Raw genomic sequence first — 16,172 nt, 5'->3', positions numbered from 1 at the left:
CCCAGCTCGAAGTGATCTTTTTCATCCACCTTCTTCCTAATAGCTTTGGACCATCACCAGCAATGATCCACAAAGGTAACCTGTACATCGCGCCGCCATGGGACACCTGGATATCCACGCTGCCAACGACTGGGATGTATCGTTTGTGTAGGTGAGCAGTTTCACTTCGATCGGGATCATTTTAGGTCGTTCGATTGGATTGTCCCAGAGTTTCTCAAAGGCCGCCTGATTCATAAGTGACTGGCTAGCCCCTATGTCCACCTCCATCGTGACTGGAACATAGTTGATTTCAACTTCCATTTTCAACGAGGAACTCTCGGTGGTGCAGGTAAACACTCCGTACACCTCATTGTCGCTGGACTCCGGATGATCGGCCAACTCTTCATCGACTCGGTGAGTACGATTTCTCTTGCATATTCACTGGAGGTGGCCCTTCATGCTACAGCCTTTGCAAGTATAGTCTTTATAGCGGCACTGGTGGGCCCTGTGATTTCCTCCACAGCGCCAGCATGGGGTTGGCCGGTTGGCCCCATGTGGTGGACTCAGGATTGCGGGACTCAGGGTTCTCTTCTCTCTTCCCTGAGAGAGACTGCGAGCAGCAGCCCTGCCGTTAAAAGGCACCAGTCGGTTCACAGCACTTGACGGGTTAGAGTCCTGGGGGTGAGACATCCACTTGGAGATGCAGGCCGAGATCATGAATGCCTGGCTCACGTTAATTGCCTTCTGTAGGATGACCGTGGTGTCCGCAGAGAGCAGCCTGTGGAGAAGGCCCTCGTGGCCGATTCCAATAACAAAGATGTCCCTTTGTGCTTTGGTGAGGTGATAGCTAAAATCACATGGTGCAGCCAATCGTCTCAGGTTTGCAGCATATTTTGCGATTTCTTGGCCTTCGGGCCACCGGTGGGTATAGAACTGGTGTCCAGCTGTGAGGATGCTCTCTTTAGGTTTGAGCTGTTACTGTATCAGCGTTATGAGCTCCACATATGTTGTTGTCTTCTCTGGGACTAGCAAATCCCTGACAAGGCCACAGACGGTGGGCCCACAACTGCTGAGCAGGATAGCTCAGCACTTATCAGCCAGCAAGGTCGGGTCGTCTCCCGCCAGGTCATTCGCAATAAATAAGTGTTCAAGCCTTTCCACAAAGGCCTCCCAATCTTCCCCATCGGCGAATTGTTCAAACGTGCCAAGGTTAGCCATTGTCGCGTGGAAATTCGTATTCTCGTCACTAGTTATTGTGTTTGTAAGCACTCTAGTAATGACTCCATGAGGTAAGGTATTGTACTTGAACTGTGGTGACCTTAGTCCATTAGTCAGGGAAAGCATTTTTACAGAGCAAGTTGTCAAAAATAATTCAAGTCTGTGAGATACTGAATAATTGTTTCAATCATAATTATTCCACCCACATGCGTTGCACACTGAAGGAAATACAAATATGTTAGCTGAGCGACGGGCGAATTTTAATAACTTTTTATACAACTGTAGAATCAGCAGAAAAACAGGTTATTCAGCCCAGAGTACCTAATATATAGCCCTTAGTATAAGAGTAAGGAAATCTTGCGACAATTGTACAGGGCCTTGGTGAAACCACACCTGGAGTACTGCGCACAGTTTTGGTCTCCTTATCTGAGGAAGGATACACTTGCCTTGGAGGTGGTAGAACAGAGGTTCACCAGATTGATTCCTGGGATGAGAGGACTGTCCTATGGTGAGAGATTGTGTAGAATATGCCGATACACTCTGGAGTTTAGAAGAATGAGAGGTGATCTCATTGAAACGGACAATATTTTGAAGGGGATTGACAGGGTAGATGTTGAGAAGCCCGGCTAGCTCAGTCGGTAGAGCATGAGATTCATGATCTCAGGGTCGTGGGTTCGAGTTGGGCGAATTATTTTCCTTAAACTTTATGTTGCTTTCACGGGAAAACATCTTTAATGAACCCATGATCTTCTTTGCACAATAAAAGGAATGCGAACTGAGGGAGAGTTGATAATTTAATCATTTGTTCTGTGATCTACATAAGAACACAAGAACCAGGAGCAGGAGTCTACCATTTGGCCCTTCGAGCCTGCCTTCATTTGCACCGAAACAAATTATAACCGTGTTTTTAAATTAGCAGTGCGAGATATTTAGAGGGCACCTTCACAAACCAGGAATCGATCCCAGGTGGCTGTCGCGAAAGGAACGTGCTTCAGCCACCTGGGATCGATTCCTGGTTTGTGAAGTAAATTTGATATCACCGTTTGTAATTGAAGTGGAGTAATTTTATGAAGTTAGATGGATGTCCCAAAGCTCTTCAGAGTGGTGTCAAAACAAATGATTTTAAAATTAAACACAATGAATGTTCGGAGTGGGATTTCAACCCATGCCTCCAGATAAGACTGTGACCTGAGCAGTGCCTTCGACCGCTCGGCCATCCTAACTGTTGGATGAATTTGTTACAAATTATTACTCTGGAAAGTTTCAGACCGGGCATTTGTTCAGTGCAGCTGGAAGTCCCAGTGACCGGGATATCCTCTTCCCTGGGGTTTTCCTCAGCCTGTGCTCGGTGTTCAGGGAGCTTTGGCCCAGGCCTGAGGTAGTTTGCATCATGCGTCAATGTACTCTGGAATGTTTTTGTTCAATTTTATTGCAGACATGTTTTTGTTTCAACAACAATGTTTCTGTCCGTGATCGAGCTGCGGACTTATCACATGTGAGGCGAACGTGATCACCACTGCACTTCGCAAGCTGCTGCTTAGCTCAGTGCCCAGAGAGAAGTGTTCAGCAACAAGCTGAAATGCTCAATCCCTCTCTCTGCAAAAAGTTCCTTTCACAAACATTTCTCTGACCGGAACTGCACAAAACAAGAATGTTCTCCTTTCAAAGTCAAAAACTCCCGAATTTCCACGTCTGCAATTTTCTGGACAAGGACAAGGACTGAAAGCGCTTTTTGCTCAGAAAATTGCCGGAACCCCTGTGGTTAATGACAGGGCATTTGATGATTGATTTCCGTACACACCTTGGAATTCAGGAGAACCGATTTCGTGGTTTGAAGTTCGAGGTAAACCCACGGGGCGGAGCCAACAGTCGCCTGGCAGCAATCAGCGACAGGAACATGCAACTTAAGCAGGCTCGGCTATCAACGGCATTATCATCGCCGAATCCCCCACCATCAACATCCTGGGGGTCACCAGTGACCAGAAACTTAACTGGACCAGTCACATAAATACTGTGGCAACAAGAGCAGGTCAGAGGCTGGGTATTCTGCGGTGAGTATCTCAACTCCTGACTCCCCAAAGCCTTTCCACCATCTACAAGGCACAAGTCAGGAGTCTGATGGAGTACTCTCCACTTGCCTGGATGAGTGCGGTTCCAACAACACTCGAGAAGCTCGACACCATCCAGGAAAAAGCAGCCCACTTATTGGGCACCCCATCCACCACCTCCAACATTCACTCCCTGCACCACCGGCGCACCGTGGCTGCAGTGTGTACCATCTACAAGATGCACTGCAGCAACTCACCAAGGCTTCTTCAGCAGCTACTCCCAAATCCGCGACCTCTACCGCCTAGAAGGACAAGGGCAGCAGGCGCATGGGAACACCATCACCTCCATTCTCCGGGGAGTGGGTGAACAGCCAGAGATCGTGGTCCATATCAGGACCAATGGCATGGGTAGCAAGAGAGATGAGGTCCTGCAGGCAGAGTTTAGGGAGCTAGGGGAGAGATTCAAAAGCAGGACCTCAAAGGTAGTAATCTCCGGATTACTCCCGGTGCCACGAGCGAGTGAGTACAGAAATAGGAGGATAGAGCAGGTGAATACGTGGCTGGAGAGATGGTGCAGGCAGGAGAGCTTTAGTTTCCTGAGGCATCGGGACCACTACTGGGCGAGGTGGGACCTGTACAAGTCGGACAGTTTGCACCTAAACAGAGCGGGACCAATATCCTCGCGGGGTGGTTTGCTCGTGCTGTTGGGGAGGGTTTAAACTAGTTTGGCAGCGGGATGGGAACCTTAGAATAGATTAAGTAGGGAGGGAAGTAATGCTGGAATTAGAAAGCAAAAATAAAGAAAGTGAGTTTGAAAGAGAGAGGAAACAAGCAGGTAAAAAGGGTAAATAAACAAATTGAAAGACACTGTTGTAGGAAGACAAAGGCACCTGCTGAATATATAAATGTATGTATGTTTTAAATGTTAGCCAAATATAAAATGGCTGCCAGGGGGCTTAGCAAAGCATGATGGGGACTCGGTAAGCCAAGTTAGCTAAAACTGCTGACTGAGCGCTGACCCTGCAGAGCCTGGTACCAGGAATGTCTTGAATCAACAACTTGAGGCTAGATAGTATACAGAACACTGCGGTACCTAGTACGGAATGTCCTCAAGTCAGTGACCCCCAGATGGGGTGCCTAGCAACCACGGAGATAAGGAGCTAGGCACCGGTGGAACAAATGATTAACGAAGATAAGGGAGGTCTGGAAAACATCACACGGATATGAATCAGCCCCCAACTGTCATGAACTGATCATGCAGCCCCCTGATGTACCGGAGTTAATTCTATTGGCCCATTTAAACCTATATGTAATCTATAATCATTATGATTGGATTATGTCCAGCCAAAGTGGGCTGAGTAACTGCAATGAACGATTGTAAAACATATAAATATCGATGAATTTATTTTTTTGGCGGTGTAGAGTGCCTGGAGTTGGACCAGAGGCTCTCTCCTTGCCGGCGTAATAAAGGCCATTTTTGCATTGGAACCGACCCCGAGTGTCGAGTGATTCTTCCATGAAAACATTTGCGCTTACAGTGGCGTCATGAACAGGATTTTGCGGAGTCGCTGGAAGTCCTTGGAAAAACCTGGGTGAGTGTCAAAAAATTTTAATTATAAAGGGTGCGGAAGGTGGAGGCCGGTTGACCGACACGAGGAGATGGTCTAATATCTCAAACGCCGAGCCTGAGCCTGAATTAAGAGGACTTTTGTCCCACGTGCTGGCCAGGAACTAAGTAGACGTAGGGCACACACTTAGACCGTGGGATCGTGATACCGAGCGACATCTCCTGGACCCAGTCGTGTGATTTGAAAATATACCCCAGAGACAGGTGGTGCACAGCGACCAAAGGAAACCAAACCTGTGAACAGGGTCGGACCGACAGACAAAACGGTGGTAGGTCGTCGTTAAGGAGGCGTTGGGCACTGCGGGAATTGCTTAAATGCATTTTAAGAATTGTATAAGTTTGTGTAATTGCAGAAGTTGTGACCTGACAGTAGCCAGGAGACGGTCTGCTACAAGTTACACTAGGAAGAAAGTGCACCTCTGAGAGTCGATTCCTAACGGTTATAGTCCTACCCAGGAATGGCCAATAAAGCAAGTAATCTCGAGTGGGGACTAGAAGGGTCCCTTACCCGCCACCTGGCGGAAAAACAAAAGAAACTAATTGAGAAGATGATTAAGTCAAGATGGAACCCTCAGGACCCGCCAGCAAATCAACGGGAATGGTGGGAGAAGGAAAGGAAAGATAAAGATGAGAAAGCCGTGGTCTTGATTCTTCAAGCCCACATAAAATTAACAGAGGAGGTTCATCAATATTTTTAATAATAAAAAAACCTCATAGTGATGATCTTAAGTGAAGTATGGATCCAAGAATAGAGCCAGCCAAACAATAAACTTTGCTGAATGAAAAGAGACTTTTGTGAACGTCTGTCGAGGAATGAGATAAAGAATGGAGAAGGGAAGCTGTAATGTCTTTAAAAAACGCCTGTGTCTCTGGAGGCTGCAGGCTGGGGAAGTACGCTCCCATTTTTCCTTTGTGTAAAACTTTGACGCGAAAGCTTTTAGCTCAGGAAAGAGATTTTTAAATTACAGATTGGCAGTACAATACTTGAATTGTGATTTTGAGATATTTCAGTTGATTCTCATTGATAAACATTTCGGTTGAATAGGAAAATCTTGGGTTTGGAAGCCTTTTTAATAAAAGTACACATACTGCGTCAGGAACTGAAGCTTAAAAAAGATGTAATTTATGAGATATAGTACCACAAAATTGAAGTTACAGAGCAAAAGATTAGAGTTTTTGATCAGCTTTTAAAATGGAAGTTAGGCAAAAAAATCCAGTAATATCATATTTGACATTTTGTAATTCAACAATAAATAAAAATTCTACAAAAGGGGAGCAGAAATTAGGATGGGAACAGTGAAGAGTTAATTTTGTTGTGAAGGTTTCAAGTACCACTGGTAAAGAAAAGGCACAACAAAATGCGATACATTTAAAACAAAAAGTTAAATCTGATCTCTTTTAAAAAAATAAAACTAAAAGGTTTGGAAAAATAGACGTAACGTACTAAATAAGTGCTGAAAAAAAAAAGTGTTTGCGATGGAAAAAGAAATAAAAGGGGTCAGAGGGTCTAGTAAGGAGGAGGAACTGAGGGAAATCCTTATTAGTCGGGAAATTGTGTTGGGGAAATTGATGGGATTGAAGGCCCATAAATCCCCAGGGCCTGATGGACTGCATCCCAGAGTACTTAAGGAGGTGGCCTTGAAAATAGCAGATGCATTGACAGTCATTTTCCAACATTCCATTGACTCTGGATCAATTCCTATCGAGTGGAGTGTAGCCAATGTAACCCCACTTTTTAAAAAGGAGGGAGAGAAAAAACAGGGAATTATAGACCGGTCAGCCTGACCTCAGTAGTGGGTAAAATGATGCAATCAATTATTAAGGATGTCATAGCAGCGCATTTGGAAAGAGGTGACATGATAGGTCCAAGTCAGCATGGATTTGTGAAAGGGAAATCATGCTTGACAAATCTTCTGGAATTTTTTGAGGATGTTTCCAGTAGAGTGGACAAGGGAGAACCAGTTAATGTGATATATTTGGACTTTCAGAAGGCTTTCGACAAGGTCCCACACAAGAGATTAATGTGCAAAGTTAAAGCACATGGGATTGGGTGTAGTGTGCTGACATGAATTGAGAACTGGTTGTGAGACAGGAAGCAAAGAGTGGGAGTAAATGGGCACTTTTCAGAATGGCAGGCAGTGACTAGTGGGGTAACTCAAGGTTCTGGCTGGGGCCCCAGCTGTTTACACTATACATTAATGACTTAGACGAGGGGATTAAATGTAGTATCTCCAAATTTGCGGATGACACTAAATTGGCTGGCAGTGTGAGCTGCGAGGAGGATGCTATGAGGCTGCAGAGTGACTTGGATAGGTTAGGTGAGTGGGCAAATGCATGGCAGATGAAGTATAATGTGGATAAATGTGAGGCTATCCACTTTGGTGGTAAAAACAGAGACAGACTATTATCTGAATGGTGACAGATTAGGAAAAGGAGAGGTGCAACGAGACCTGGGTGTCATGGTACATCAGTCATTGAAGGTTGCATGCAGGTACAGCAGGCGGTTAAGAAAGCAAATGGAATGTTGGCCTTCATAGCGAAGGGATTTGAGTACGGGGCAGGGAGGTGTTGCTGCAGTTGTACAGGGCATTGGTGAGGCCACACCTGGAGTATTGTGTACAGTTTTGGTCTCCTAACTTGAGGAAGGACATTCTTGCTCTTGAGGGAGTGCAGCGAAGGTTCACCAGACTGATTCCCGGGATGGCGGGACTGACCTATCAAGAAAGACTGGATCAACTGGGCTTGTATTCACTGGAGTTCAGAAGAATGAGAGGGGACCTCATAGAAACGTTTAAAATTCTGACGGGGTTAGACAGGTTAGATGCAGGAAGAATGTTGTCAATGTTAGGGAAGTCCAGAACCAGGGGACACAGTCTAAGGATAAGGGGTAAGCCATTTAGGACCGAGATGAGGAGAAACTTCTTCATCCAGAGAGTGGTGAACCTGTGGAATTCTCTACCACAGAAAGTTGTTGAGGCGAATTCACTAAATATATTCAAAAAGGAGTTAGATGAAGTCCTTAATACTAGGGGGTTCAAGGGGTAATCGCGAGAAAGCAGGAATGGGGTACTGAAGTTGCATGTTCAGCCATGAACTCATTGAATGGCGGTGCCGACTAGAAGGGCCGAATGGCCTACTCCTGCACCTATTTTTCTATGTTTCTATGTTTCTATAACTTACTAAATACTAGTTGATATTGGCTGTGAAAAAGATATTGGTTTAATTGGGAAAAGGAAAAAAAAATTGGAGGAGGTAAAAGACACTCTCCATTCATAATGATTTTAAATTACGAGAAAGTTTCACTGCAGTTTGAAAAGATTTCCAGAATAGATGTTGTTAATCAAGAAAAGTCCAGAACAGTCTAAACAAGCAGGAGGGTTTTGAAAATAACAAGGAGAAAAGATCTAAGCTATGCGAACTCAGCAGAGAGAGAAATAAAACACAAGATTTGCCCATTGAACGGGACTGTTAAAAAAAACCGAAATGTTGGCATGTTAACAGCTTGTGTGAACATTGGATTTCAGTAAAAAAAATAGCTATTAAAAATGTGTGTTCTTATTTCAACAAAAATCTTTGGCAAGTACTTGAATTAGATGTTAAGCAAAAAAATTGGAGTTTAATCTAAAATGCTGTCTTTCCCGATGAGAAGATTTTTATTGTGACCACTTTACGAATGATTTCTGCTGTTTTAACGGATTCCTAATTTCTAAGCAAGTTTTGAAGGCACAAAGATTTGGATGATTACGCAAAGTCACGTAATGACATCAGGCCTTCTTACAAACCTGTAAAGGAGTTAACCCTTTCCATTGACAGCTGTTTTACACTGGACCTTACTCATTTGAATTTCTTACTAAAATAAAGAAGACTCACCTGACAGACAGTGGAAATGGTGGGATAGTCAGAATAAAAATAAAACAGAACTAGCTGGTCAAGAGTAAAAAGCGAAGATAAATAAGCTGGAAGAGATTTTAAAAAACAGGACCAGACGGATAGTGCAGTGTGCAGCCAACGCACCATCACCTGTGGCAATCGAGCCAATGTATCCACAAACCCAACCTAACAGTAAGGTTGGAGGAATAGTGGTGGCATTGGTGTTTATTAGAGTTTGGATAATATTTAGATGGGTCATCGTGCAGGCTCGAGCACAGCAGGCTCAAATACAAAACCGACTGCAGCCCAGACAGGGACATGAAGTGATCGAGATGGTACGACTATAAAGAATATAGATAACCTAACCCTTACCTTCGATTCCACAGAGTGACCGCGACACAAGTAGACCAGAACCTAACACCTGGTGACGACCAGGCTATCTGTTTAAAATTTGCAGATAAAACCATCACCGAGATGGGACCGCAGTGGTGACTTCGACTCTGGGGACTCATGATACTGGGAACCTTGAGGCCCACACAAGCACTGGATAATACAGACGGACTACGAGAGATACAGCACACGCAAGAAAGACACAACTGTATCAACTCTAGGGTTTTGTTTACTTTGACTGACGAAATATGCATTCCAGCAGTCAAGGACTGGAGCAAGGACAGAACTTATTTTAACGCGTGGCTGCAAATGAATCCGGATAAGAATAGAGTATGTGTGCGATGCTCTACGGGTACAAGAAGCAGTTGCATTAGACGAAGGCAGGCCGGGGGGGCCCGATGAATGTACCTTTGGAATAATTTGCGCGCCTCCTGCCCAGCCACAACCGTTAGTCACCCACAAAGAGGGGGTGGGGCTGTGTGGATACTATGAGGAGGAAGAGGCTGCCGCAATATCGTTGTATGTATGCTTCTCACCCCCTCCGACACCACGCCCCATAAGAACCACCACATGCCCATGGAATTGTCATGTCCAACAATTACAAGGGGACCGGAAAATGGGATTGTGCTGTCCAACGAAGGTGAACTATTGTATGATAATGTCAAGCATGAAATTGTGCCTGTCCTGATCTCAGGTATACAGATGCCGGAATATTGTACAGAACAGGCAAGAAATATGTATAATGTATTAAGTAAAGTTGTAATGCAGCAAGCTGCCGATGCCATGGGTGCCAGTAGATTCCGAGGACAGGAGCCAGTTCATAGGACTAAGAGGGAAATAGTTAATGATGTTGCTACTGGTTTTAATGCTGGAACCTCCATAGTAAACTGACTGGATATACAAAGGCTAAATGAAAGGGTGGAGCAGCTTAAAGGGGTGATGAAGGGATTATTAGAACAGCAGAGCGGACTCAGGAAGGTCAATCCGAATTTGGAAGAGAGGGTGCCGAAATCCAATTGGATGGCCTCTCGGTCCTGGAAGCTCAGACAAAAATAATCAATCACCTTTTCGACAGAGAGAGAGAAGATACCGCAAAACTGAGACAGGGACAACTCTGTCACGCTTATGGCCTATGGATGGTGGGACAGATACGGCACAACCACGATCATATCCAAAGGGGGGAGTTGCCAGACTGGATAGACAGCCCACATCTGGCTCAGTTGGCCAAACTGAAGGGGACACTGGGTAATTGCACTCTGAAGGGACGAACCAGAGTATGCCCAGTGATCCCAAACTGCCGAATGAGCAAAGCTGCCAGAGTGGGAATAGCCCTGATGATACCTATAGTAACACAAGATTCAGGACCGTTTCCCCTTTATCAACTGTAGAATATCGGGATCATACGGGAAAACACCTCCCTCCATTACTATCTGACCGCAGCCCCTGCTGTCCGCAGAGACAACACACTCTATGGGATCTCCCTGACGGGATGCAAGCAGACGGGTGACATAACGGTGTGCCCTCACCCGGTGGGACAGGGAGAACTAGTCGAATGTAGATTTAATCCAACCGATGGATGTGTATTGGAAATAGTACCTGCCCCCACACATTTTGCCAGAACAGGTTATGGGGGCAAAGGGAAATACTATGTCTCTACCACGGCACATTCATATCGGTACAATGGCTTAGAATGCCAGATCTCGCAGCCAAACTTTTGCTTCACAGCCCTACGACCTCACAATAGGACAAGCCCGCATTATCCAGGTTAGACACCGAGGCCCAAAATCATTAACGCCATCGATCAGCTCCACGATCACCTGCAGGATTATGACGAGCCAGAGTAGGCCCCTATCCCACATTTAGTTGCAGTATTAAGGGGACTAAGACTCAGAGTAGGCCAGTGTGTCAGACTCTACCACCAACTACAGACAAAGATTGAAATACTGGAGAAGGATACTGACCAAGAGTTACAAAACCAGTGTTGGTGGAGGAGGGTCTGGGACTGGGTCATGAACGTAAACATCCACCCCTGGATTGGAATAATATCACACATACTGGTAGGGATACAGCTGATCTTAGCACTACATGGAGAGTCATGGCCTGTCGATCCTGCAGGCATTATGCACGACAAAGGAGTATCAGAACAAGGGCTCAAGTAAATAAATTGACTTGTCCAGCGGAGAGACAGGGGAATCTGAAATATATCAATTTGATCTAAGCAACTGGGACTTCTGAACCACGTGACTGGCCAGCACGTTGTGACAGGAAGTACCGGGTGGTACATAAAAATATAAGTCGAGTAACAAATTATGTTGTCGGTTAAAGGAGACTAGGATTAGTCCATTACCGAAAGGGGGGATTGTTGTAGGGCAATGGCAAATGCACCTGCTGAATATATGTATGCATATATGTATGTGTAAAATTGTAACCAGATACAAAATGGCTGCCAGGGATTCTGCAAAGCACTCGGGGAATTCAGCTAACAGTTAGCTTGAATACATTTTTGGGTAGCTGATGACACTGCAGTTCCGTGTACAGGAACACTGGTAAGATCGAGCTCAGCAGAACGTCCTTAATCAACAAACCACAGACAAGATGTCCCAGCAGAATGCTGAACAAAGAAATTCCTGTGACTGTGTAAGGATAAGGAGGTCAGGTGCAGACAGAACCCAAGGACAGTAGAGATAAGGGGATCTGGAGAATCTCACGAGGCCATGAATAAGCCCCAGCTAAAACATGAGGTGATCACACAGTCCCCTGGTGCCTGGGTGCCAATTCCATTTTCCCAGTGGAATCGATTTGTAATTTATAGTCCTTATGATTGGATTGTGTCCAGCTGACATGGGCTAAGTAATTGTAATGAACTGTTGTAAAACATATAAATATCGATGAATGTCTTTGTTCGGTGGAGTGGAATGCCTGGAGTTGGACCAGAGGCTCTCTCCCCGCCTGTGTAATAAAGGCCATTTTGGGATTGGAACCGACCCCGAATGTCGAGTGATTCTTCCAGAAAAAGATTTGTGCTAACATAACCCGTGCTGTACCAGCCCTGGGAGAGATTGATGGGAAAGTGTAGAGGGAGCTTTACTCTGTATCTAACCCCGTGCTGTACCTGCCCTGGGAGAGATTGATGGGACAGTGTAGAGGGAGCTTCACTCTGTATCTAACCCCGTGCTGTACCAGCCCTGGGAGAGATTGATGGGACAGTGTAGAGGGAGCTTTACTCTGTATCTAACCCCGTGCTGGATCTGTCCTGGGAGAGTTTGATGGGACAATGTAGAGGAAGCTTTACGCTGTGTCTAACGCGTACTGTACCTGCCCCGGGAGGCTTTGATGTGACTGTGTAGTGGTAGCTTTCCTCTGTATTTAACATTATTGTCCTTTTTAATCCACTTGTTTCACACCGAAACAAATCGTAACCATGATGTGAATTTAACGCCACGTGATTCTTTGAAATCATCTTTAAATGATTGGGTAAAACCACTTCTTATGCCACCGAAAAACAGCTTTGATTCCAGGTCTCGGCGATAAATTTTATAACACCATTTTTAAATTCAAAACCTAATAAAATTGACGACATGCAGCCAACGTGCAAAAGTAAGAATTTTTTTAATCACCGTTAATTAGCTGATAACCTTCTTCAGAATGAAATAAATAATAATATCATTACTGAGGAACAGTGGTATCTTCAATCATTCATTTTCTCTTTACATGTGATGAAGTTTTATCCCTATCTCATTTACACGCTGTATGAGAATGGTTTAAAATTGTAAGTGTTTATGACTCAGTTGTAAAACCATTGATTGTGTGTGTGCCGATTCTTGATAGGAGGAGCACTTGAGACCGTAGTTCCAGTTCTTTCTTTGTATCAACAGAATCAATTTCCACCAGTTTCTTTAAACCCAATAACATAATTTATTTCGAGTGGGCTGGATGGAGGAACATGATCCATGTAAAAAATTGTTATCGTTTTACTTGAACTGAATGCTCATAAAATATTGGAGTGGGAACTAATTGGATAATAGCACAGCTGGCAACATTTGCGGAACAGATTCGTGCAGCCAAAACGCACAATGACAACCTGGGACTGTGCGGCACCGAATTCTCGGGGAAAAACAGTTAAACACTTCGTCCCTGGGTGGGCTCGAACCACCAACCTTTCGGTTAACAGCCGAACGCGCTAACCTATTGCGCAACAGAGACTGATGGAAGTATAAGGTTCAAGGCATCCCAAACCAGGGTGTCAGACAGTTAAAGCTTCAGATTGCTCTGACCGGGATGGAACTTGTCCACTCTCAGTGGTACTTTTCACAAATAAATAGAGGGACATTCATTGTGGATGCGTGGAAACAGTCTGGTCCCGCACACTGCAGACACTTCCATGTCACCGCCAACCAGCTCTCCCACAACCGGTGTGATCTACCTTCCAGCCTTCCAGTGCCTTGTCTGTGACAAAGTATTCTGATTGTCTCGAAGCCGGTGTTAGGTTTGAATTCCTTTTCAGCTCCTGACTCTGGATATTCCTGTGATTAAACAGGAACTAAATGCTAACAGGGACAGTTGGATTCACCGTTTCTTTGCTTGGTGAAATTTCAAAGATTGAAAGCGACACACATCATCCCCAAACCTCCCGTGAGATGGAAGCCCAGTTGCTGTTTCAAGCTTGAATGCGGGAACAAGCAGAACTTATTCAAAGAAAGTCCAAGTCCCTGAGACGCCTGATTATTTGCACCAAACTCCTTTGCAAAGATTTGAGTTTCATGTTTGGTGATCTGGGTACATCTTTTGCCAAACTACAACACTTCAAACATAACTCAACGGCCTTAAAGCGCTTTGGGGTGACATGAGTTCCTGAAAGGCACTGCAGAAATGGAAGTCCTTCTTTGCAAAAGTTTGATGCAATTTCAAAATTTGCGAGCAATATCAGGGCTCCTCTGGGATCCCTCGTAAATTTCAATGAACAACTCCGAAGGGAGAATCATAGCCCGAGACCAACGAGCCAACTGTTTGACAGACGTGAAGATAAGGTGTAACCATGATCAAAGCATTTTTGTGTGTGTCGCTATTCAGAACATAAGAACTTAAGAACTAGGAGCAGTAGTAGACCATATGGCCCCTCGAGCATGCTCCGCCATTTAATATGATCATGGCTGATCCGATCATGGACACATCCCTGTCACTTCCCCATAAGCCTTATTCCCTTATCAGTTAAGAAGCTATCTCTGTCTTAAATGTATTTAATGTCATGGCTTTCTCAGCTCTCTGAGGCAGTGAGTTCGGCAGATTTACAACCCTCTGAGAGAAGAAATTCCTCCTCATCACAGATTTAAATGGGCGGCCCTTTATTCTGAGATGATGCCCCCTAGTTCTAGTCTTCCCTATCAGTGGAACCATCCTCTCTGCATCCACCTTATCAAGCTCCCTCATTACCTTATACATTTCGATAAGATCACCTCTCATTCTTCTGAATTCCAATGAGTAGAGGCCCCACCTACTCAACATTTTCTCATAGGTCAACCACTCATCTCCGGAGTCAACCCAGTGAACCTTCTCTGAACTGCCTCCAAAGCAAGTATATCCTTTCGTAAATATTGTAAGTGTTTGTGATCCTCGCTCAATTGCCAGACGGACGGTTTGAATCGCCCCCACCTTACGAAAGTTCTAGATCTGGGAATTATTATTCAGAGTGTAAATTAAATGAGTCACGGAAAGGGATGCTTCGGTGATAAATCATAGTATATTTATTTGGTGTAACATACACTGGCTAAAACATGCACTGCTAAACGAAATGTCTCTGTGGAGAATAAAATCCCGGTTACAAACAACATACATACAGTACAGAAATGAAACTAGTAACACGCAGTAATTCCCTGGTGGATTCTAACCACACCCCTACCAATGAATTACCCTCCCCAGAATAGCCCTGAAAAGCTTCACTTCTGAGAAAACCCTGAGCCCTTACCCAGCTGGCCTGGGATATCTGATTACTGGCTTGGGACACTCGCGACCATGTTCACCACCACACGCAGCCCGTTTCCTTGCTCAGCTCAGCTGTGGGAAGTCATTGCCTGGTCGTCAGTCTCGTGGCTTCTTCTGCAGTACTGCGGCCCCTTCCTCTGGTACATCGATCGGTGGAGCGAGAGCAAGAGGGAGAGGGGGCTCTCTCTAGATATAAGTTACAAGCTGCAAGCTCCAAGCTTCACACCAAGCTCCAAGCTAAAAATAAAGTGGAAAGGACCCTGTCTTTCTGGGAGTCTTGCTACCCCTATCATTCCCGCCAATATTTAAAACCCCTTTGTTTCTAAGCACGGGTACTTAGTCAGTGATGGGCCATACCACCCATGCATTGGGCTGATGGCCCTTAGTCAGGGCATCTCTCTGAGCCTTTGTGTTGGGAAAGCCCCAGCTCCTCCTTGGCTGGCCAGGCTGGTGGGTTCATTGTTCTGTGTCTCCTTCTGAGATGGAGGTGAGAAGTGCTTTTACAAATTAGAGTGGCTTTGTCAGTGGCCCCCCTTCCTGGCCAACAGCTCTTTTGTCAATGGATGACTGACAGGTCTTTTGTCCCAGCTCACTGCCATGCGGTCTCTGGAGTTTTAACAAAACCAGCTTTTTTCACATATCTGCGCAGGGTGTCCCCAGCACAGGGAAAATAGCCTCAGAAAAATAAAATCCACAAAATATTCTCGACTGAGTTCATTCTTTAAACATAAACTTTGCGATCTCTTCATTCTGCTCTGCTAATTATCGATCTTGCCACGTAAAAAGTGCGTTGGTATTGCAATGCATTAATGTAAAATTAATGAAAAGAAAATGCAACGTTTTGTCGAGTGCAAAACATGCAGTGCCTGCATTTCAAAAAGCGTTGCTTTTATTCATCCTGCGGAATGCATATTGCACAGATAATCTCAGCACCCATTGTGCAGGCAAAGGCAGCATTAGACAACAAAGTGATTTGTCCTCCGCTGATTTGTAGCAGATAACTGACGGTTGAGCACACAATTTGACAACGAGACTTGTAGATCAAGCATCAATGAAAAAGG

At 44.9% G+C, this 16,172-nt stretch overlaps 1 non-coding gene across 1 annotated transcript; it reads right to left on the bottom strand.

The window, feature by feature from the left end:
• Nucleotides 1–13,261: 13,261 nt before the first annotated feature.
• On the bottom strand, nt 13,262–13,335 carry trnan-guu (transfer RNA asparagine (anticodon GUU)). The gene has a single exon. It is a non-coding gene; the product is annotated as a tRNA-Asn (tRNA).
• Nucleotides 13,336–16,172: the final 2,837 nt, after the last annotated feature.

The sequence above is a fragment of the Pristiophorus japonicus genome, unplaced genomic scaffold (genome assembly GCF_044704955.1).
Source record: "Pristiophorus japonicus isolate sPriJap1 unplaced genomic scaffold, sPriJap1.hap1 HAP1_SCAFFOLD_42, whole genome shotgun sequence".
In the NCBI taxonomy this organism is placed as follows: domain Eukaryota; kingdom Metazoa; phylum Chordata; class Chondrichthyes; family Pristiophoridae; genus Pristiophorus; species Pristiophorus japonicus.
The sequence above is the reverse complement of the archived record's forward strand: the minus strand, read 5'-3'. Positions and strand labels throughout refer to the sequence as shown.